This window comes from Theropithecus gelada, unplaced genomic scaffold (assembly GCF_003255815.1).
Source record: "Theropithecus gelada isolate Dixy unplaced genomic scaffold, Tgel_1.0 HiC_scaffold_15876, whole genome shotgun sequence".
Taxonomy (NCBI): Eukaryota; Metazoa; Chordata; class Mammalia; order Primates; family Cercopithecidae; genus Theropithecus; species Theropithecus gelada.
Genome location: NW_020257632.1, coordinates 1,284,684 through 1,308,525, shown reverse-complemented (window position 1 = coordinate 1,308,525; position 23,842 = coordinate 1,284,684). Strand labels below are relative to the sequence as shown.

At 35.7% G+C, this 23,842-nt stretch overlaps 1 pseudogene; it reads right to left on the bottom strand.

Annotated features, from left to right (window-relative positions):
- LOC112617075 overlaps positions 1 to 23,419 on the bottom strand; it is a 128,302-nt pseudogene extending 104,883 nt beyond the window's left edge.
- Positions 23,420 to 23,842: the final 423 nt, after the last annotated feature.

Here is a 23,842-nt window from a genome sequence, read left to right as displayed (position 1 = left end):
AAAACCAAAGTCAACCAAAATGTCAATCAATAATAGACTGGTTAACTAATACATGCTATATCCATAAAAACACATATTACACATGGAAAACACATATTACATTCATGTAAATTTGTGTATATTATAGTAATTATTTCCGAATAAATTATAAAATTCATTTGAAGAAAGTATAACTGGTTTGCAAAAAATTGAAAATACTTAGTCAAATAAACATGTCTTCTTGAAGAAGTCTAAGTCTCAGGTTTGTGGTGAGAAAGAAGGCATTTATCAACTTTTAATTTTTCCTTTCTGTACTGTTTTAATTTTCTAAATATATTTGATTATTATTTTTGAATAATTGTTTTGAATATAAAACAATTGATTATCTAGACAGATTATATTTTTTACCTTTCATTGTTAAAAATGTGTTCACAAGCTTTTTAAAATTTAATATATATGACATACACATATATACACATAAAAAATAAAACCAAAAAGATCATATCTAGAGAGTCAAATATTTAATTACATAAAATCATATAGACATATATGTGTGTGTGAGTGTGTATTGACATCCCTGAAGAATGTGCTGAGAGATCATGAAATCATAAAATGATGTCATCGCAAAATTATCTGATGTTCGTAAATGCCTGTAACTTACATGTCACTCTTTATCCTGGGCCTCAAAATATGCTCATTTATTTTTTAATATTTAGGTTAATGTATTTCCAAGCCTCCAACTCTCAAATTGGAGAGGCACCATAGCACAGTGAGTGAAGAATGCAGATTCTAGAGCCAGACTACCTGGGTTTAAATCAGACTTCCGCCCCTTACTAGATAGAGGACTTGGGGCAAGTCACAAGTTTCTGTATTTTGGGTTCTCTTCTATAAAATGAAAAAACATTCCCTAACTCTTGTTTCTGGTGTTGTAATGATAACACAAGTTAACATAAGTAAAGCCCTTAGAGGAGTAGAGTGATACACAAACATTAATGAGGATTAGCATTCTCTCTCCAGATGTTCCCCAAAACTCCGATGGCTGCTTATTCAGCACAGTTCAGACAGCTCTTTTGTTTGTTTGCTTGTTTGTTTGTTTGTTTTGCTGAGACAGAGTCTCGCTCTGTCGCCTAGGCTGGGGTGCTGGAGTGCTATGACGCGATCTGGGCTCACTGCAAGCTCCGCCTCCCGGGGTCAAGCCATTCTCCCGCCTCAGCCTCCGGAGTAGCTGGGACTACAGGCGCCCGCCACCTCGCCAGGCTAATGTTTTTGTAGTTTTCGTAGAGATGGGGTTTCCCCGTGTTAACCAGGATGGTCTCGATCTCCTGACATCGTGATCCGCCCGTCTTGGCCTCCCACAGTGCTGGGATTGCAAGCCTGAGCCACCGCGCCAGGCCGAGACAGCTCTTGCTATTAGCTGTAGAAACGCTGATCAGTCATCCAAAGGAAACCATTTTCTCAGCTTTGCTACTGTCACCATTACACAGTATCACCAAACAAATATGAGCAGCCTGGGTTATGGAAGAAAAATGCATTCATTGGATAAATATTTGCTGAGTGCCCTCTATGTGCCAAGCATTCTCCTAAGCAGTGAGAATATAATCGTGGTCAAAGCTCTCATGGAGCTTACATTTTATTAACCAAGGTCATATTCAAAACCCCAGATTTAGCAGTCTAAAACTGAATTCCACCAAATAAGTTGATTTTTTTCCAAACCATTCTTATTTTTAAATGCTGGTAGAATAAGAAGTGACGGAAAGAAGCCCTGAATGCTTTTCTGACAACTCTCCACCAAAAGAATGCTTCATTTTAACTTGGATTTATATTGAAAATGCTTCTTGTTACAATACCAAGAAAAGAATATTACATGTATGACTATGTGTGTATTTGTGTATGTATGCATGACAAAAATGTAGGGTCAGCAGTATATGTTAAATTAAATTGCACCTGCAAGCAACAAAATAAAAGAACTTGATTTTTATTTAGGATTTAAATTTTTATTTTATTTAGGATTATAATGTAAATCCTCAAACTCTAAATTTTCACTCAAGATGCATTCAGGTATCAATGGAAAATGTTAATAAAGGTAAATATTTTGCAGTCAACACCAAAGCCTTAAACCTGAGTTCAAATATATGCATATATAGGATTTTCCACCCAGTAAATGTGAATATATTTTACTCTTTGTCCATGGCAGAGATCCTTGAAAAACTGATTCAACGTGCCAGTGATGTAATTTCACAGAACTCAAGAAAGGAACAACACTGATCGGCAAACCCCCCAACGCCACTCTAGCCCAGCCAGGTTGCTTCATAATTCCATCACCATAAAACAATGAAGAATACAAAATATCAATGCATAGCTCTCTCTAATCAAATGTGCATTCTTTGAAAAGTTTCAGTTCCATAAGGGAGAAAACCCAAGCAGTGAAACGAGGAATCTACCTATTTGCTAAATTGAAAATTCTTTATGAGCACAACCAAACTGAGATTATTTACATGCTTATAGACTCTGGCAATGGTTTCCCGAGAGGGATTCCATTTCCCATTCCAAAAGAGAGAAACACAGAACTGCATTTATCTGGAAAATAGTATGCTGTGATTCAGTAAAGCCTACTGTCTCAAATGGGAGTTACTTTAACATGCATTTCTTTATTGCACACATATCAAAATGAGCATTTTTCATACTCCATACCCATTAGTTTAGGATTTGTTCTTATGGTTAAAAAAAAATAGCAGTAGTTGTAAACTGAAATCATGCGAAAAGACTGTTTTTAACACTCAATTTACATGTCTGTATAATACATATTCATTCATTCAAAATAATATTGAGCATTTACCACATAGCAAACATGGTACTACATATAGCAGTATGTAAAATACATGTGAGCCTTACCCTCATGTAGCTTGAAGTATTATGGAGTAGAAAGTAAACACACTAATAAATACCTAATTACAAATACTGATGGATGCAACACAAATAATAAGGAGCCATGAGGAAGAGGTTCGCTTCAGCCTGTATGGTCAGGGAAAGTGTCTTGGGAAAGGGTTTCAAAATGAAATCAGAAAAGTATTGTCTTCAAACAACACAGCATTTGGTGAACTTCTGGAATAAGCAGCAGCACTAAGACACTCAAAGCAAGTAACCATTAGAAATGTAGAAGCTTTTTCCAAGCCAACACTCCAGACAACCACACACTGTAGAGTTCAGAGAGTACAAAACAGCAGATTCTTCAGAGATTCCTGACACTAAGCACCAGCTTCTCATGCATATCATGCATTAGGGAATACCCAATTTTTCAGTGACATCTTGTACAAAAAAGCAAAATATCTTTGTGGAAATGGACCATAATTTAAATCAACAAGGAGAGTTCTTTGGATAATCATCACCACCCTAAAAACACTCAGCCTTAATAAACTGGCAACCACCTTTTATGAAAACTCTCAAGAATCCAAATTTCCCCAGCAGGAACTCATGTGACTGCTGTGATGGGTTATATGTTGTTCTACATTTTTTCTCTTCAGAAATTCTTTGAGATACTCTTCTCAGCACTTACAGACAGCATATGATTTCAGAGGGAAGAAGTGGTGTAAATTAAAAGAGACTCATTCTTTGCTTATTTCTGGTGGAGAGAATGATGTCAGAAAAGTAAAGATGCTGTGAGAGCGCAGTTAGATAAACAATGATACAGAGATGTACTGGTGTGCCAACTGCAGAAATGTTCTAGTGATGTACGAAGGAATGGAATACCCAGCTAGCTTCTGGGGAAGACAGCCCAGAAAGACCAATGAATGGAAAAATGAAGAGTAAGTCTGGATGAAGCTGCGACATGTAGTTGATCTACACACAGTGATTTGGATATCTACCAGGATGTATCCATTAAGAGATCTCTTACTTATAAAACCCAATTTAAACTGACTTAAGCAAAATAATTTATTGGTTCACATCACTGAAAGGTCCAAGGGAGTATATTGAGCTTCAGATATAACAATAGTTCAGAAGTTCAAATGATGTCATTGAAACCAAAATAGGCAGCTCTGCCTTGATGCTTGCTGGCTTTAATTGCTAGGCACAATGTGTTGACTTCTGACAGTTTCAGGCTTTCTCTTGTGGTAGCAAGATGTCTAATTGTTTTTTTCTTTTTGAGACAGGGTCTTGCTCTGTCACCCAGGCTGGAGTGTGGTGGCATGATTATATCTCACTGTAGTCTTGAGCTCCTGGGTATAAGCTATCCTCCCACTTCAGCCTCTTGAGTAGCCAGGACTACAGGCACATGCCACCACATCCTGCTAAATTTTTTTATATTTAGTTGTATTTTTGTAGAGACAGGGTCTTGCTATGTTGACCAGGCTGGCTTCTAACTTCTGGCCTCAAACAATCCTCCTGTCTTGGCCTGCCCAAGTGCTAGGAATTGCAGGGATGAGCCACCACTCCCAGACAAGATGTTTAATTTTGATAGAAAAAAGTAAGAGACTATTTCCCAGGATTTTCACAAGTGATTTATTTTGTCTCACTGGCTCTGATTGGGTGTCATGTTTAACCTAAAGCAATCATTGTGTCGAGAGTAGAGTGATGTTCAGGTTACAGGTCAGGGTGAAGCTCCACCAAACCAAATGAGCTGAAAATGGCGAGACAGTGAGGACACCCCAGAAGATGTTCAAAGGGATGTCAGGAAGAACACCACACTGCGCTTCACTAAATATACAACAATTAAACTCTATACTTAGAATGTATAGAAGAATGGGAAGGATTAGAAAAAGGAGATATTTGGGGAAAGTGCCCTTTTTCTGCAAAGTTCTGGAATGTCAGTGCACAATAAAACAAAATTGTATAGGTTTACATCAATGTCAGGGCATCAGCTTTCCTCTTGTATGAGCCCTAGAAACATTTTCACAAAAAGACATCCTAACAAGGAAGTATTCCTCTGCAGCTACGATCTGATATTTATTACACTATACCTTGCTCAACAGATTACTAGGCATCATGAGTTCTGAAACAAAACATAAACACTTTAAAAAGTTATATTGAATACTCTCTTAGAATGTTATCTTTTTACCTTAAGAATGATGTGGTAGAACCATAATAGTCTCAAAGACCAGTTAAAGCAGGGGACCCCAACCCCTGGGTCATGAACCAGTACTCGTGTGTGGCCTGTTAGGAACCAAGCCACACAGCAGGAGGTGTGCAGCAGGCAAGTGAGGGAAGCTTCAACTTTATTTACAGCTGCTCCCCAACCCTCACATTGCGACTTGAGCTCCACTTCCTGTCAGATCAGTGGCAGCATTACATTCTCATAGGAGCATGAACCTATTGTGAACTGTGCATGTGAGGGATCTAGGTTGCACATACTTCATGAGAATCTAATGCCTCATGATCTGTCACTGCCTCCCGTCACCCCCAGATGGGACTATCTAGTTGCAGGAAAACAAATTTAGGGCTCCCACTGATTCTACATGATGGCGAGTTGTATAATTATTTCATTATATATTACAATGTAATAACAGAAATAAAAATAAACAATAAATGTAATGTGCTTGGATCATCCCGAAACCACTTATCCCCACCCCATCCATGGAAAAATTGTCTTCCACAAAACCAGTCCATGGCACCAAAAAGGTTAGGGACCACTGAGTTAAAGTGCAGACTGAAGTGGGGGGAAGAAATAAAACTAAAAGCATTATACATTTTTGTTTGAGTAAGTGTTGACTGAAAAAAAGTTCCAAAGAAATGTATAAATTAATAAACAATATAAGAGAACAAATAAGATTTAATAAAAACCAGAAGTTTGTTGAAAGTGTATATAGCATAAGAAGGGAGAAGTGAAGAATCACTGATTTTAAAGATTAGCCTATAGTAATGATCTTTGCACAATTCAGAATAGGGTAAAGATATCCATTGAAATTGGAGCCCATTAAATTTAGAATAAAAAGAAATTTTACTTACCTCAGCTAATAATAAATGTAAGGAACACATAAGCCTAACAGTGAAGACCTGAAGACCTAAATAAAGCCCAAAACATTTTTCCATTATGAATTACAGAATTATTAAGTGAAAGTGGCATGCCTAGAACTTTAAGGATTCCATGGACAGTAATTGTGCCCTCTAATTTTGTGCACATTGATGTCTTTGTCATTATTTCACAAGGTAGCATATAACAACTCTGTTAGTTAGAAAGTCCTTCTTAAGTTTAAGCTAAAAAGTAGTTACTTCCATCCTGCCTTAGAAACATCATCAGTGTCTTTGTCATTATTTCACAAGGCAGCATATTCCATAAGGCAGCATATTCCATTATAAAACAACTCTGTTGATTACAAAGTCCTTCTTAAATTTCAGTTAAAAACTGGTTACTTCCATCCTACCTTACAAACACACAGGAGAAAATCTTTTTAAAAAATTAAACCGGCCAGATGCAGTGGCTCATGCCTGTAATCTCAATGTTGCAGGACTTTTCTTTAGTTCAGCTAAAGACAGGGTCCTTGTAGGTCCCATGGCCATGAAAATTTAGGCTCGCAGACAGTTTGAATGGAGAGTGAGGCAGGGTTTTATTGGGTGTAAAGGAAGAAAAGGGGGAAACAGGGCCACTCGCACGGACAGAGTCACTCCGCTTGAGCGCTTCCTGCTGAGCAGTTCGAATCCCAGGTTCCACACAGGAAGAGGAAAGGCCAGCCTCCTCCCTGCTGCCAACGTTGTGAACTTCCCGAGGCTCCACCTCAGAGGGAAGGCTGCTTGGAGTTTCTCCAGGGACCTTCTCCCACCTGGCTGTCTCGCCAGCATTTTGGGAGGCCAAGTTAGGCAGATTGCTTGAGCCCAGGAGTTGGAGAACAGCCTGGGTGACATAGGGAAACCCCATTTCTACAAAAAGTACAAAAATTAGCCAGGCATGGTGGTACCCACCTGTAGTTTCTGTTGCTCGGGAGGCTGAAGTGTGAGGATCACTTGAGCTTGGGAGGCAGAGGTTGCAGTGAGCAAAGATCATGCCACTGCACTCCAGCCTGAACAACAGAACAACATTCTGTCTCAAAACAACAACAACAACAACAAAAACAAGAGTTAAATCCACTGATCTTTATGTGATGCAACCAATGGAGACTCAAACAGTATGGACCCCTTTGTTCAGGACACATATCTTCTATTAGTGACCAAAGATCAAAACCCATTACCTTTATTGACAACTTACTCTTACTGAATTCTGTGTTGGATATTAATTTTTATCACCAGCATTCATTTTCACTCCCTCGTATGTCCTCTACTATATTGCTAAGCCAAAATCCAAGAAGACTTCAAGATTCAGAATCTTTGTCAGTAGGGTTTGAAATTAGATGATCTCCCCTTGTGGTAGGCTAAATAATATTCATCACTTCCCTCTCCAAGATATCCAGCTCCTAACCCCTGAAACCAGTGAATGTTACCTTATATGCCAATAGAGGCTTTCCAGATGTTATTAAATTAAGAATATTGAGATGCCAAGATTATTCTGGATTATCCAGGTTGACCCTAGACGTAATCATAAAGGTCCTTATGAAATGGAGTCAGCGGGAGATTTGAGATAGAAGGAGAAGGCAGTGTGATGATGGGAACAGGAAAAGGAAGACGGTGATATGGTGCAAACCTGTGAACAAGGAATGAGGATATTTTCCAGAAACTGGAAAAGGTAAGGAAATGGATTTGCCTCTGGAATCTCTGAAGAAGGCTTGGCCCTACCAACACCTTGATTTTAGCCCAGTGAAACCCATTTCAGACTTCTGGCCTCCAGAACTGTGAGGGAATAATGTATATTGTTTGACTCCACCTCATTTGTATTAGTTTGTTACAGCAGCCACAGAAAACTAATCTACCCCTCTATGTGAGGAGCTTTCACATGAAATTTGGAAGATGGAAGATAATCCAAGCCATTATTATTATAGCAGTAAAGTGCAGGCATAAGGAACTTCACAGTAGCTTCCACGATTTCTTCCATGACTCAGCCCCTTTCATGATGAAGGTAACTGAATGCATTGGCAGTGGGTATCTGCAATTTTTGAAAATTTCTAATTTCCTGAAACCTAGACACAGCTTTCCATAACTTTTAACATACCTCCAGCTCTTCCAGCTGATTTTAAGCTTCTGAATTTAAACCCTTCTTGTTTGAAACACCTAAAGTACTTTCTGTTTTCCTGACCAAACCTTGACTAATAACATCCACAATCTAAAAAGCCAGTGGCTTAATTAGAATGAATATAAAATATTTCCATTCCAAAAGCTTTGTAAGTTTCTCATTTCTTTAATTAGGAGTCATGGAAGAGCTAAATATTTTCCAAAGTAATATAATTAAATGTGCATGAAGATAAAAGTGTAACACTTAATGTTTACTTATTCATTCAACAAATATTTATTGAGCACCAATTTTGTGTGAGTTGCAATACACAATATGAGTATTGTGTGAGTTTCAATACACAATTACTATAATAATGCAAAAGATAAATGTGATTCCTACCAACACAGACTGATAGTAAGAGGGAAAGAAAGGCAAATAGATGGACCATTAAATCCAGAGTATGACATTCTATGAAAGAGTAAGTAATAGGTGCTAAGGAAGTACACCAACATAGCAGGATCAGGAATACTTCCAGAAGGAAGTTACATCTATGCGAAATTCAAAAGTATAACAGATTTTATGAAGAATAAAATATAGAGAGAAGAAGAAATTATCCTTTTCTCCCCAACTCACCACATCTGCCATTTGTCCATCCACCTATACCTGTGAATTCCCACATGACTCAAGTCATCTCCCTTTTTTTTCTGACTGTACTTACACATAGTAAATTATGCAGCAAGCAAAAGAAAATATTATTGAAATACAATGAGTATTTCCTCCAGTTATGAGTTCCTGAAATAAAGATCCAGAAAGCAGGGACAGTGATTTAAAGGGATAGTCAGGCATAAAGCAGGAGATGCCTAAAATGTGGAAAATAGTTCTTGCTGCTGCTGCGGCTATTACTGTTGTTGTTTAAAATGTCTTGTTAGTCAGCACAGGATGTTAAATATTTCTGAAACCAAATGTCTATTCAGAATTCTGCAATTTACCACAGTCTCTGACCCTCCCTATTGTTTAGATTGAGTATTTTGCACATCTACAGTTACCAGACCTTTCAAATAATTTCCTTATGAATCCTACCATTAAGGAAAGAGGACACAGACTAAAGTCATAGTAACCTGGGTTTCTATCTCAGTTCAACACTTACTGCATGTGTAATCTTGAACGAAATATTCAAATTACCTGGGTCTTTCTTTAACTGAACACTGAATTGATCTCTGCCATGAATAGAAATAATGCCTGTGAAAGGTCCAGCTAGATAGCTGGCCTGCCCTTTCTTTTCTTTTTTTACTTTATTTCTTTCTTCCTTCCTTTCACTTTTTTTAAAGATAATGCAATGTGTAATTATTATTATCTAAGCATCTTAGATATAGATTAAAACATTTTCTCAACTTGAATATGAACTTATAATTAGCACAGTGTCAAGAGGTTAGAGTTGAAATAATCTGTCAAACAGATCAAATAAGTGGGCACCATCAGGCCCCCACTTCCCCTTCTTCCACCACTATTGAAGAGTCTTCCTATGTAACATTTTCCTCTTTTTCAAATTTCCAATGATGACAGGAAAAAATTCTGCCTGGTTAGATTAGAAAACCTAATTTTCTAATGTGCTATTGCCCCCTTCAAGTATTAAGTGAAGCTCCAAATAATGATAGCATTATATTAAAATAATAGACAAAATAGTCTATATCATACAAAACAAAAAAAGAATTAATTTTCAAAGAAAAATACCTTGTGATATTAGTTCTTTTATTCTTATTGTCTACTGGGAATGAAAAGAACTGCTTTAAAATCATCGGACAGATTGGCCCCAGAGCAAGCAGTAAGAGCTAATTCAATAAAGCCTTGAAAAATTTCAAGGAACTGAGCAAACATGTCTAATAAAAGGAACATAGATCCATAGGAAAGAGAAAGAGGAGGAGGAGTAATTGAAGGAGAAGGACACTGGATCACACACACCAAAAATGATTATATGGTGTAGTGAATGAAACACTGCATTGAACACAGGAATCAGTGGGTTCATTTATTGTGTGACATTGAAGGAGCAATGTTCATGCAAATGTTCATGTTCCAAGGTCTAAAAAGTAGAGCTCAATATGGATGAGTCATCAAGAAATGTATGCAGTACTCTGTGATTTTATTGATACTATAAAAAAAGACACAATCTTCATTTTCATAGTCTTTCCTACTTCAGAAACCCTTTTCTTTATCACCCTAGATTATGAGAATCCAGAGGGCAAGAATTACCCCGCTTAAAATTTTGTGCTCTGACAGATTTCCTAGAAGAATATTTCAAACAAAACATGTGTATGTAAAATGGATTACAATCAAAACCCAGAGACAATTGAATGACTCCTAGCACACCATCATTGAGTGACATAAAGTTTTATCAATTGTCCATGTATTTAAAGCTTAATTGTATAGTGAAAATAAATAATAAACGTCATAGCTCTTCAGTATTATGGTACTTTTCCTATGTGAGGCTGGGGAAAATGGCAACTTGTTGAGTCCTTCAAAAGCAACAATTTCTACTAAGATAACATGAGACATTCACCTTCTGAAATAGCTAGAAAGCCTGAATGGACAACCAGCACCCTTTTCCCTACATTAGCATCATTAAATCTTTCAGATTCAGGAAATAAGGTATAGGTGCCAGGTTTGCAGACTATTTTAAAATAGAAACTATTTTTAAAATACATGTGCTTTTTAGGTCTGTAAAACTACTTTGTATGATATTGCAATCATGAATATGTCATTATAAATCTATCCAAACCCACAGAATGTACTACATCCACAGTGAACCCTAATGTAAACTGTGCATTCTGGATGATAATGATGTATCAACATAGGTTTATCAGGTGTAACAGATGTACCACTCTAGTGGGGGATATGATAATGGGAGATGCTATGCATGTATAGGAATAGTGAGTGTATGGGAAATCTCTATACCTTTGGCTAAATTTTGCTATCTATCTAAAACTGCTCTAAAAAATAAAGTCTGTTTTTAAAAATACACGGAAACATAGCTCTAGTCAAATTGTGTGGTTGGGTTTTTTGTTGTTTGTTGTTTTTATTAATGTCACTATTTCCTTCCCTATAGCAAGACTTTCTTGAGAGCAGAGACTTTGATATATTCATCTTTGTTTCTGCAACTCCTGTCATGATGCCTAGCATATAGAAGATATTCGATATACATTAGATGGATGGATGAGTAGGAAGATGAATGGATAAGTAGTTATTCATGGACGAGTTGTGGCAATGACAGGATATTTAGAAATACCTGTAATTAAGAGAAATGACTTATGTTATTAAGTTCCCCCAGCAAATTTTCTTGCTTGAAGCACAGGAATTCCTGAGGTATTTTCTTTATTGGAGGACAGAGGGTTTTCTGATGTCCAGACTAACCCATGGAATGCCTTAGAGCCAGTGTATGAACTTAAATACTAGGACTTAAGGCACCAAGAAGAAAGACTAGAATGTAGTGAGAGTGTACAGTCTGTGCTGATGAACAGAAAAGTGGAAGAGCAATTTTATCAAGGTTAAGGGAAAAATAATACAAATTAAAAGTCCAAGGTATAAATAAGAACATTCATACCTCTGATTTGGGCCCCCACTGCCACCCAAGGTGCCTTTATTAAAACTCTTCAAGACCATTGCATCACATGAGAAAAGCACTAGATTATTTAGGTTGAGTAATTATCCTTATGTTAGAGATACATAGTTTAGGTGTCATATGTTAAAAGAGGTAGTCTCATTACAGCTTGGAAAAATTCTTTCTAGAAAAACTAAGTTGGCCAGGCACGATAGCTTGTGCCTATGCCTATAATTGCAGCTACTCAGAAGGCTGAGGTGGAAGGAGTGCTTGAGCCCAGGAGTCTGAGGGTGTAGTAAGTTATGAACACACCACTGTGCTCCAGCCTGGGACAGAGTAAGCCTCCAACTCTTAATAAGTAAATACATAAGTTAGCAGAAAACTAAATGTTCAATATTTCATGCAAAAAGAGAACTATAATTACATTAGCCATTTAGAACTGATTTATCGATATGGAAACAACGTCAAACTTTAGGCTTTTTAAGCATAAAATTAACGAATTTTATTAATACTGAAGGAGTGACTGGAGGTCTTCCCATAGGTATGTCTAAATATTTACTGCCACGTGTTCAAAAGTATATGTGTCACTTAGATCCATCTTGCTTAATATTTCTAACTAATTATGGTTACATACCAGAGATGAAGGAAGAAAATTATTCTAAAGAGCTAATCGAAATATAAAAGCCACATGTCATTAAAAATGCAAAATTAACACATAAGTAGCTATTCTTAGAGTTGGAAAAAATTGTTCTAAAGGTAGTGATTTGCTTTACGTATCCAACAAATATTACCATGACCATAGGAAACTCAAGAAAGAAATGTCTGTGACTCTTAACAGCAAAAGCAGAACCATGGTTTTCTTCCTCAGTTGTAATGAATTGCAGATTATTCTACAGTTATTGGAATGAATTGTTTTCTTACTAACGCAAAGTGGGGTTTTCTCTCTTGAGAATACTGCTATTCCATCCAGAAACTTTTTCACGAGCTCATCATTTTTTGTTTGCTTATTTGTTACCGAGACACATTTTTAAGAATTATTTTCTCTTAAAATTGAACATAATCACTTTTCCTTTTATTTCAATGGTTGAAATAATGTCTTTCTGTTGGTAAATGTGGCTCAGGAAAATGACTGACCTTTTCAAACAAAATTTCTAATTTAAGAAATGTAAAACTTAACATTCTTTAGTAATCTAATATTAAAATACATTTAAGTTGATCTATAAAATGCTATGATTTCAACTATTCTTTTTTGAATGTGCAATAGAAAGACATTAACAATGCGTGTGGTTTAGAAAAATTCATTTATATAGCCGTTTGCCATGTCATGATGTATTTTAAACAAAAGAGGTACAGACAAAGGTATTGATTTTAGGGACTTAACTAAATAAACAGTATGTAAATTGTGTCTTTTTCTATAAAATTAGATCAGAACACACATATTACACTGCCTTTTTCTATAAGAATGACAGCTATTGAATTTGGCAGACATTGGAATTTGGTTAAAGAGTTACAGACCTTTGATCTTTGGTTTACAATTAAATGAAACCATTGTAAAAGGACAGTAGTGGGCCAGCCAATTTCTCAAGCACACCGCAGCAGCCAGGAGGCGTTATCGCTTAGTGCTGTCAAGAAATTCACTCTGCATTCGGTTTTGTTTCTAAGTCTCATGTCTTCTGGTAGATGATGAAGATGGTGATGATGCCCTCATTAAAATACACAGTAACACATCGAGAACACACTTTGCTGTTTTTCTCTGTTAGTTTTAACCATATATCAACGCTGATCTACTCTACTTCCAAGTAATGTTATCATACCATGGGAAGTACTTGGCTCTTTTATATACATTTTTCTCAAGACCCTATGTGGGGTTATTTTTAGAGGGAGTGGAGAAGAAAAACTAAATCTCAGCTTCAAATTTGCTAGAGTTTTGAGAAAAATAAATTCACAGAAGCACAGAAGGAAGTTACAATTAATATTGCTCTCATTACTTCCTAATTGTAGGAATTTTTATTTCAGCTTTGGTTTTTCCTTTTTTTTTTTTTTTTTGTTAACACTTTCTTAATCAACCTGGTCACTAATAAATTGACCTTCTCAGCCCTACCCAAGGGAACTATACACCCTTGAAGTCTTTGCTTTTTAAACTAAATTCTACAAGTTACAAATAATGCTATTATACCATAATGACAACACTTGACCACCATTTTTAAAAGAGATTTATTGGTAACCTTTTGAATAAGAATGGTTGATCCCCAAGTTTCCTATTAATGCACATTCTTCTCATATAATTATTACTAATTCTAACGAGAAGTATACTAATAAACTTACGATAAACAGTGACTTAGCAAGTTTTCTTAATCTAAAATTATATATTCATAGCAACAAATAGGCAAGTTAGATCTTTCTTAGTGCTTTTTATCCAGCCCACTAGATCTGTGTTCTTTTTTTTTTAAAAAAAAAAAAAAAAAAAAAAACCTTCTTTGTTATGTCATTCTGCAGACAGAGCTCAGGCTGTTTCCTGTCACCCACTGGAGCAAACTGCTCAACAGAAAGCACAGTTGGACAGCCCTTAATTAGTGCTACTTGGGATAGTCAGTGTGTGAGCCTGTGTCAGCATCTCACTTAAACAAGAATAGAGCAGTGAGGATCAGCTGACAGTTTGAAATGCAAGACACCAGGTCTTTCACTTCCACCTACAGTCATACAATGCATGCTGCATGCCCACAAATGTTATGAGAAATGTTGGAAATTATGTTCTTTATGTAAATTGGAGTCAAATTATTCCATCACGTTTTACAGGGTGTTTATTTCTTTAAGTTATCCAAGTACATGCTCTCCAATCAAAATCTAATGTGCAAAAATAAATAAAATGAATCTTCAAATTACTTATCTGACAATTAAGTTTTTTTTTAATTCACTAGACCTGGCGTAATTTTTAACATTTTCAAAAGAACAGAGAATAGCACTTTATAATTTGCTAAAAGGAGCAATAGAATGCATTTTACTTAAATTCAAATGAATTTGTATTTTGAATTACTAAAATGATCACTGATTATTATGATATTAAAACTACATATATAACTTTAAAAATAGAAACAAAATTATATCTAGTGGACTACATAACTAGCATACTTCTTAGCCAAAATCTGAGTCGGGGGAGATGTCTTACACTCGTAAACTTTTTATATCTCATGAACATAAAGAAAGATTTACAACTTGATAAATCTCTTGTAAGGTGAAAACTTGAATGTAGAACTCTATCACCTACTTGCCCCCTAAAGTTAAGGCAACTAGCTATTGTGATATCATATTCTATCTTTATGGCCAAAAATAAAATTAGATGCAGTTTGGTTCAGCTCTGAGACGGTGGGATTTTCTTTGTTATACAGCAGACACTGTTTAGTCTGGGTGGAAAATGTGATCAATATATTCTAAACCTGTAACTTACTATGAACATAACCTCCCTCCAACGTATTTTAATATTTTTCTAGTAGCTAATAGAGTCCCTTTGGGTTAAATGTGAAGGGAGCCTACAATGTGTATTTTCAGAGAGTAAACAGCCACCACTTTTTTTTTTTTTTCACTTATCTGGAAAGTAGCTATTGTACTTTATATATGGTAGACATTTTTAGGAACAGTTTTTGCTTTTTTGTTGTTGCAGTTCAGAGGTAGGGTGGCTTTCAGGGCTGGTGGCAGTACAGGCTTCTTTATGAGGATGAATGAAGATGAAAAGTAAGACAAATAGAAGCGAATGAGACACTGCTTTATATGATTCATGATAGCTTGCGGTAAGCCTGTTAGCCTCTGCCTGGCTCTTCTCTCTCAGAGAATAATGGATAGTTACAATGTGTATAGTGACATTGTCAAACCATCAGGAATTGCTGATTATAGTGCTAAATATTGATCTCTGCTTCACATGTGTCAAAATTCTTTCTTCCCTTAATTAGAACTTCCCTAAGCACCATACAAGAACAAACTGAATATATCAGATCTCTGTGAAAGGGAGTGTGATACTAGAATATAATTGTGACCTCTTGTCTTCTCCTTTTCTCTCGAGTTCTGAGATTACTTCGGCTGTCTCTCCTGCCCTTCCCAGTACATGTGATCATCATGCTCATTTTTCCCAATCTAACCATAGGAAGATTTCTCCAAGCTTCTGCTTTTCATCATTCTGAACCACAAGGGTAGTAGTCAGATGGCAGTGAGACTTAAAGTGCCAGAAGGTGCCTTTTTCTATTTGTTTGTTTCATGGTACACCGCACCAGGCAATGACCTGTGGCAACAGTGTCATACAAAACGGAGACAGGTTCACCCAATCAAAGGGAGGTTTAAAATTAATACAGATCCCTTCATTGCTTCATGCGAGATCTGGGAAGGGCAATTTCAGGGTGCCATAGGCTTCTTGGTTATCAGTCACATTCACTTAAAAGATATTTTTAAGCAACTTTTGTTATGAAAATAATCCCTTTTTTGTTCCAAATTGCACCATCAACTGAAGCAGGGTAAAGCTCCCCACTAATTTGATATTACCATTCAATCAACTTCCATATTCTGTACTCTAGCAGTAATGTAATATAGTGAAAGGTTGTGATATATGGTTTCAATTTGCACCGCAAACTGAGCACTTAACTCATTTATCTTAGTTTAACGTAATATATTGTTATTTTTTAATCATGACACCATGGTACATTTGCCTTTAGTTTGATGTGCTTGATAAAATCAATATTTCATTAAAAGGTTTTTAAAAATTGTTTGTTTCAAACACGGAACCAGACCAATTTGGTAGCCAGTTACTTAGCAGCAACCTCTTTCCTGACTCTTCACATAAATGTCTCCACGAGCCCCTGCCATTCCCACAAACACCTTGTGTGTGGGATCTTGGTCAGCAGTTACCTCCCTGGCAAATTCACAAGGTCCTTACTCACAATACGTGGTTAAGGGGCTAAAAACAGCAAATTTCAATTTTGACTTTTTCATGATAAATCTGGAAGAGGATGATGAAGGCAAGGTTACTAAGCCTACCCACCTTTTCTTTAAACAATTCAGATAAGATTCTCTGTCCCCACATAGAGAAAGCACCAAGCAACCTGCATGAATGTAGGTTTCTTCCCATGCCTGCCCAAGCAACTGGGTTACATTGCACTATAGGTGATCTGTGTCAGTGGTAATCATTAGGTTAGCAAAGTGCAGAGAACTAAACTTTAAGTTGGGCTAAAAAGCCTCAGACTGCAATGGGGAGGAGCCAGCGTTTTCAACATTCTGGTGCACAATCATGAATCTGAATGCTTGTTTTAATGTGGCATAGTTTGCAAGTGGAGTTACTTACAAGAGAAATGTTAACTAATGGCAACCATCCACTTTTTCTTCCCTAGCTTAGGGATGTAAGAAGAAAAATGATCATTGGGTTGCCTGGTTAAAGTACACATTACCCATTTTCTTGAAGCTGTTCAGCTCACAGAAATAACACTCTTCCGTGTTTTCTCCTCCATGTTACACATAAAATATATATTTATCACTATAAATCAATATCTAGCTATCTTCACAGGCTACATTATGCCCTGTGGAGATAAATGTAGAATATGATAACTGAAACCACTCTAACATCTCTGAATAGATATTTAGCTATTATATAGATTCAAGGAATACGATGAAACAGAAATTTATGTTGTAGATTTAAATAAGTTTGTTCTATAAGAATAAAAAAGAAAATGATCATTGATATCACTCTAAATATTTAATTATGTTCATTCTACTTTAAGGTAACACAAATTTTATAAATATACAAGAATTGATGACTAAGATGAGTACATTGACAACTACATATAGAGCTTTTCATCAAAAACAATTACAAGTTGAAATGATTAAATCGGTATTTTTCCGGCCATAATTAGATGGAGCAGGATTTATAAGGGCAGGTATACATAATACTTTATTAGCCAATAGCATCTAAAGACTTCTAGCTTTTCTTTAATACCATCATATTGTGTATTACCTAAAATCTGGGATAAATTAGTCATTCTATCTACAAGAAATATTCATGACAATTCACAGCTGAGGCAGATAGGATATGATCAATAGAAAGTCTGCTAGTCTTTGGTACTTATGTCCTTCCCATGAATCTTAACCAAAAGAAGTAATAAATAAGTGGCACATATGAATAGTACCTTTAAATAAGCAAGTGAGCCTTCTTCAAGCAACAAGCAACATTTTCTGGATATCAAAAATAATAACTGGTTTTGCAGCAATGCAGCATGGAAACACAAGGGTATAAGATATACTGTACTTTAAGCTCTGTTTGATGAATCTGAGCACAGTTCCTGGGGGATAGATTACTTTAAACCATGCTCTTTTACTTTCTAATCCTGACTTGATTTGATTTGTACTTTAATACAGCTGCCTGGCAATTCAACAGCAAATAGAGACTATTTATGTAATCAGATTGTAAGTAGTGGGACAAGAAGAAACTCTCTAGAACCTTTTTGGAAAATAGTTTGTTGTACTTTTTATTTATTGAACAGCAGGGCTCCGGGCTTTCCAGTGCTCATTATAATTGGTTTTCTGCTTGAACTTTCAAAAACTGTCATGTCAATACTCAAACAGAATTTTTTTGCTTACTATATGGCTATGGGCTCTATTTTCTCATGTGCAACTTGACAAAGTTCTTGTAATACCTTAGAGGCAAAGTTCTAGAGTTTCTTTTGCTATTTAAGAAAACTGGGAATCAGAGGTCTTTAGTGTATTCCACACTTGTGTTCTCCTTTTGCAATTAAATGCCTTAAACTAAGATATTGTTTCCTTTTATGACTACCCCTGCTTGTTCATAAGCCTCTACTGTTCTGTGGGAGGAGTTTGCTTCTGTCGTACCATCCAACAATATGCTCTTAATTCCACTTATAAGAAAGATGATTTTTCCACCAATATGTTTACAATCATACTTTATATTCCAATTGCTTTTTGACAAAGAATTTCCCCTTTCTCTAAAGGTTTATTTCCTATACCACTACCAAAAGTACAAATGTGAATTTTATAGTCCTCAACCCTTTCCTTTCAGAACCCCCAAAAATCCAACCAACCATTTATGCACAATAAGAACCTCAAATGGGTTTAAGACAAAGTAAAACATTTGTCCAAAATGGAAATGAATTATAAACTCTAGCTCTGGAATAACCTGTTTTGAGTAATATTAATATTTACATTTTCAAAGATGTTAGCCCTATCATATTCTATTTTTTAACCAGATAGAGATCACTTTTGCATTGTATGATTATTCATAATAATTTTCTATATGGCCAGGAGGGAGACAGTTTTAAGGAAAAAGATCTGTGGTAGAAATTATGCTCTATATTTCATTTTATTTCCTATTTTTTATTTCTACCTGTTTAATCATCTCTTAGGAACTATACAAAGAGTGAATATTTTCTCTATATGTTAAAATCACACTACTTAGAATACATTTTAAATGGCCGTTGAATAACTTCAAAATTTTAATAACAACTGTTAAGGTATAACAGCAGCCTTTCCTTCAACTGGACAATAGAGTATATAGATTCTTTGGAATTTAGATAAAAGTTGACCTATTTCAATTTCGTTATTGATTATTTGGTGGTTCTTCTTTAAAGATTATTAAAGGATGACATTGTTCTATTAAACTAAAACCTTGCATTTGATTTAGTTCCATTTGACTGCCATCCTGATTTTGTTGTGGTCGTGGTTAAAACTCCAATTATAAAGTTGAAACCATTTTCTCTCAAAACCAACCCAGGTGCTATATTTTCCAAATCCAAGTATTCACTGACAAAGCTGACATCCAGAAGCACAAACTTGACTTTAAATTCAATCAAAGGAATGCATCTGCAAAGAAAAATATGCATCATTGAAATGCTGTAGCTGCTGATCAAATTTACAATCATATTCTCAAGTACGATCCTTATGAAACTGGCTCGATGATACCAAGCTGCAAGGTACTTTAAGAACACATTTGTGCTCTTTTAACACTTGCATGGAAGTAAAAAGTGGGCACTTCCAGGGCTAGGTAGATACCCTTATGCAATATGAAATACAGTATATAGGTTCTATCTATTACCGTGCCGTGCATTTAGAACTTTTTATATTCAGCATCCAGAAAATGATTTCCAAAACATTGGTGGGAATGAGGGTGTAACTAAAAATAAATAGATAGTACAACATAATGAGAATGTGAATAGAAATGAAAAATATTTTAGATGTTCAAGAAAGAAAAGATATTTGACAATGCTGACTTGAAACAATAATATAAGTGGAGGCTCTTGCTGGACTCTATTATTTATATCAAATATTTAACTGGAGTGGATTTGTATATTTATACAACCATATCTGTGAAGACAGTCATGTTTAACCACAGTGTGACTTACAGCTTGATCCTGGAAATATAAGTTTGCCATGCTATAGTACAGGTTTAAGGTGACCATCAGAATCAAATAAAAATATGAAATCCATTAAATTCTTAAGAGTAAAATTCATTCTCTGGATCTCAAATAGCAAACTGCTTGTGTTTGGCAGCTTTTTGCTTTCATAATTTTATGTCTATGCTGTTCTTTGTGTGAGTAAATATATAATTTCTGTTACATGCAAACTAAAAAATCTATCTAAATTTTCTAGAAAAAATACATTGAAAGATATATGTACATATTTATACATATATATGCATTTATACATATATCAACTAACAAATCTGTTTTTAGAAGAAAAAATCATTTTATGTTTCTCTTATGGAATATGCTTATCTATTTTAAGGAGCTGTATTATGGCATTATCTGTATTATCTATTGTGTTATCAGACTGAGGGTATAGACTGGTGTGTTTGTTTCATCACATAAAACAACTGGCTGAAATTTACTGCCCCTGTACACTAAACTCAGAAGACAGATCTGATTCTGTGGCTTTAGCTCCCAAAACTACATCAAGGCTACTCTTTTAGTCAACTTGGAAATTTATATACTATACACTAACCCTCCTTTAATATCCTCACTCTCTTTCCTCTGGGCATTTATTGCTGTTCTTTCTAGTTCAGTAACCAGTGAGCAGAAGGTTCATTAAAACTAATTGAATTGGAAACTTGTCTGCCCTGGGAAATGTTAACTCTTTGTTGTTATCTGTAGTAAATTCCTTTTGTTATGTTCCTTTGAATTGAATTATTGGATCTTAATGTTACAAACACTGTGTTAAAAGCGATTTCCATCTTTCTTATGGTCTAGACAGCAAGTTTCAGAAAAATGTCCTTATATCGAATCAAATTTTACCAAAATAAAGCAGTATTTTATTCAGTGACGTAAACGGCAATATTGCACACTGTTCAAAAACCGGAACGATGTTGCTCTGTTAACTCTTATAGTGCTTCTAGTCACTGCTACACTAACTGGAAATTTTAAAAAGAAGAGATTTCTATTATGGCTCATTTTCACTTGGTAAAACACATAACACAACTGCAGGTTAGCAAGTCAATGTTGGTGGAATATGGATTATCAAAGAACATTAACCCCACCATTGCAGCCTTTCTACCCATTTGAACAAATGTCAAAATTAAGATTATAATTATTCTTAATGATGTAGGGACCCTCACTTTAGCTTGTCATTTGTAATCATTTGGAAATTGTGCTGAAAAAATAACATTTGCAATAAGGATTTAAGAGGCTGAATGTGAGTTTTGGAATTGTTTCAAGCAAGGAAATATTGACAAAATTGGGAACATTTGATAATAGTCACAGTAGTAGTTTTTTGCCAGCTTTAAAAATCAATTGAAAATAACAGGCAACCCACTGTTGCTAATAAAAGTAAATATTTATGACTGATTTGACTGTGCTTCAATACCAGTCAATCACTTTCTAAAGGATCTTTGCAATTCATTAACCTCTTTTTACTGGTCTTGTCCCTGTTGGTATTAGCCATTAAAAAAGAATAAGGGAGGGGGTTTTGATTTTTCTGTTCTCATCATTCACAGCTTATTTGTTCTTTCCCTTCATTCCCATACATCGCCACTAAATTGATTGTCTGTTTAGTCATATGAATGATAAAGTAGCAGTGCCAGCAATATTGAAAGCCTCCATTAATTTCTGAGGAAGGTGAGTTCCTCTGCTTCAACCACAACCTACAACAAAGATACTTCTCATACTGTCTTCCATCACTAGTAATTCTTCTTGCGATAGAGTCCACATAACTGTGCGACTTCCCTTTTAAACTTCTCCCTGGGTGAACTTTAAGAAAACAAATATTTATTAATATAATCTCAAAATTGTCTGTTTTTCCATGCTTTCAGACTGGTCACACTCTTCATGCACAAAAAAAAAAAAAAAAAAAAAAAAAAAAAACAGCCAAAAGTTTTTATTTAAATGACATTGAAAACAATGCTCAATATGTTTTTTTATAATATGTTACAAAATTTCACTCATTCAGTAATCAGCCCACTCAAAGGTAAACTTTTCATGCAGTGAGATACATCATCTTTTATTAAAAGAGCTTTGTAGAGCGCTTCTATAACACACTTTTAGATTTCTCAGACCCGTGTTTAAAAATAAAAGCACTACACCTTACTGGTGTTTCTTTTTTACTTCTTAAAATATTCATAAAATCATAACCATCTAAAATTATCTACAGCAACTGTGTTTCCTTACAGAGGTAGTCTGTGATGTATTACAGTGGTACTTTAAGTTGCTTTAATTGCCGTTGTAAGTACATATTTTGTCACTGAATAACAGACTGAACAGACGTGTAAAACCTGCATAACTTACCAATGTGTGTAAGTTAAAGCCACCTCTAGGCAGCCTTAAATTATAATCCTCTATGGAGATGGAATTTTTTTAACTCTTTCAATGATACATGTGTTTTATTTCCCCCATATTCTCATGTTTATAATAAGAGGTAACATTTATTGAGCTATAAAGGCTTGCTGTGTAGTAGGTACTGTGTTTTTAAAAGAAAGAAATTTTAACATAAATTGTCTTATTGAATCATCTCATTGGCTGTATGGGGGAAGTCCTATTATAATTGCAGTCTCTCAAATGAGGAAACTGAGGCTGCAAGAGGTTAAATAATTTTCCAAGATCTCACTTATGTTAAGCAGTAAAAACTGCATTTGCACAACAGTCTGAAGCCAGAGTTCATGTTCTCAATGCATTACCTCACCTCTGTTGGCTCATCCAGCATAGTCTACCTTGTGAGAAATACTTGTAAATTGGCCTGTTCCTCACCGCAGATGATAACACCCCTCAAGGGCCAAGGCATCATATTCCCCTCCTTTGAACCCCAATTATGCCTTAGCTTGACACTTTGCACATAGTGGGTGTCTTTTAACTGCCAGAGCATATGTACTACACAGGGACAAATTCTAACAATTTAGATTTCTTCAGTTTCTTCCTTTGTAATGGCTCCAGGCACTATCCAAAAAAAGAGCGATACAGAGGCTAGTTTCAAACACAACCCCCCACATACACACACACAAACACAAAGACAGCACAGGAGGGAAGTGATGAGTGTAGCACAGACAACAATAAAGAAATACCAGCAATTTGAAACCCTGTCCCTGAATCCTACCACTGTTGCCTTCATATTGAGAGTTGCAAGGGTGGCCTACTGTACAAGTTCTGAGCTAAAGGTACCAATGTCTCTTCATAAAAAGTAAAAACTCTAAGATACTTTTTCATCTACACTGGTGTCTTGGCCTACCATTCAGACCCGATTCTAAGAGCCTCATCATCAGCCTTTCTATGAAGGGTCAGCCTGTTGAAATGAGTTAGAAATGGGACCATGTCCGGTTTTTCTAATTGCAGGTGGTAGACTTCGGTTCTTGGGAGTCCCAGGTTAGGAAAACTCTTTTCACGGATCGATATTAAAATTCCCCTTAGTACAGAAGACTAAACTTCTGTTGTTCTCAACAAAGGATGCACATAGGACCTTGTCTTTTTGTGCTTCCAGTAGAGTTGCAAGTTCTCACGTGTAGCAGCTTATCCACCGTTTTGGACCTAGCATAGGATCCATACACATTATAAGATACTGGAGAAAAAGATGACCACACGGAGAATAACATGAATATCAGTAACACAAGCATATCCCACTAATGGGAGCAATGGAAAGAGTGGAGATTCTTTCTTCACAGATAATTGATCTACAGTTCATGGCTTTTGACAGGCTTTCTTTTTTTTCAAATATTATTTGTTCCATAACAAAGAAAT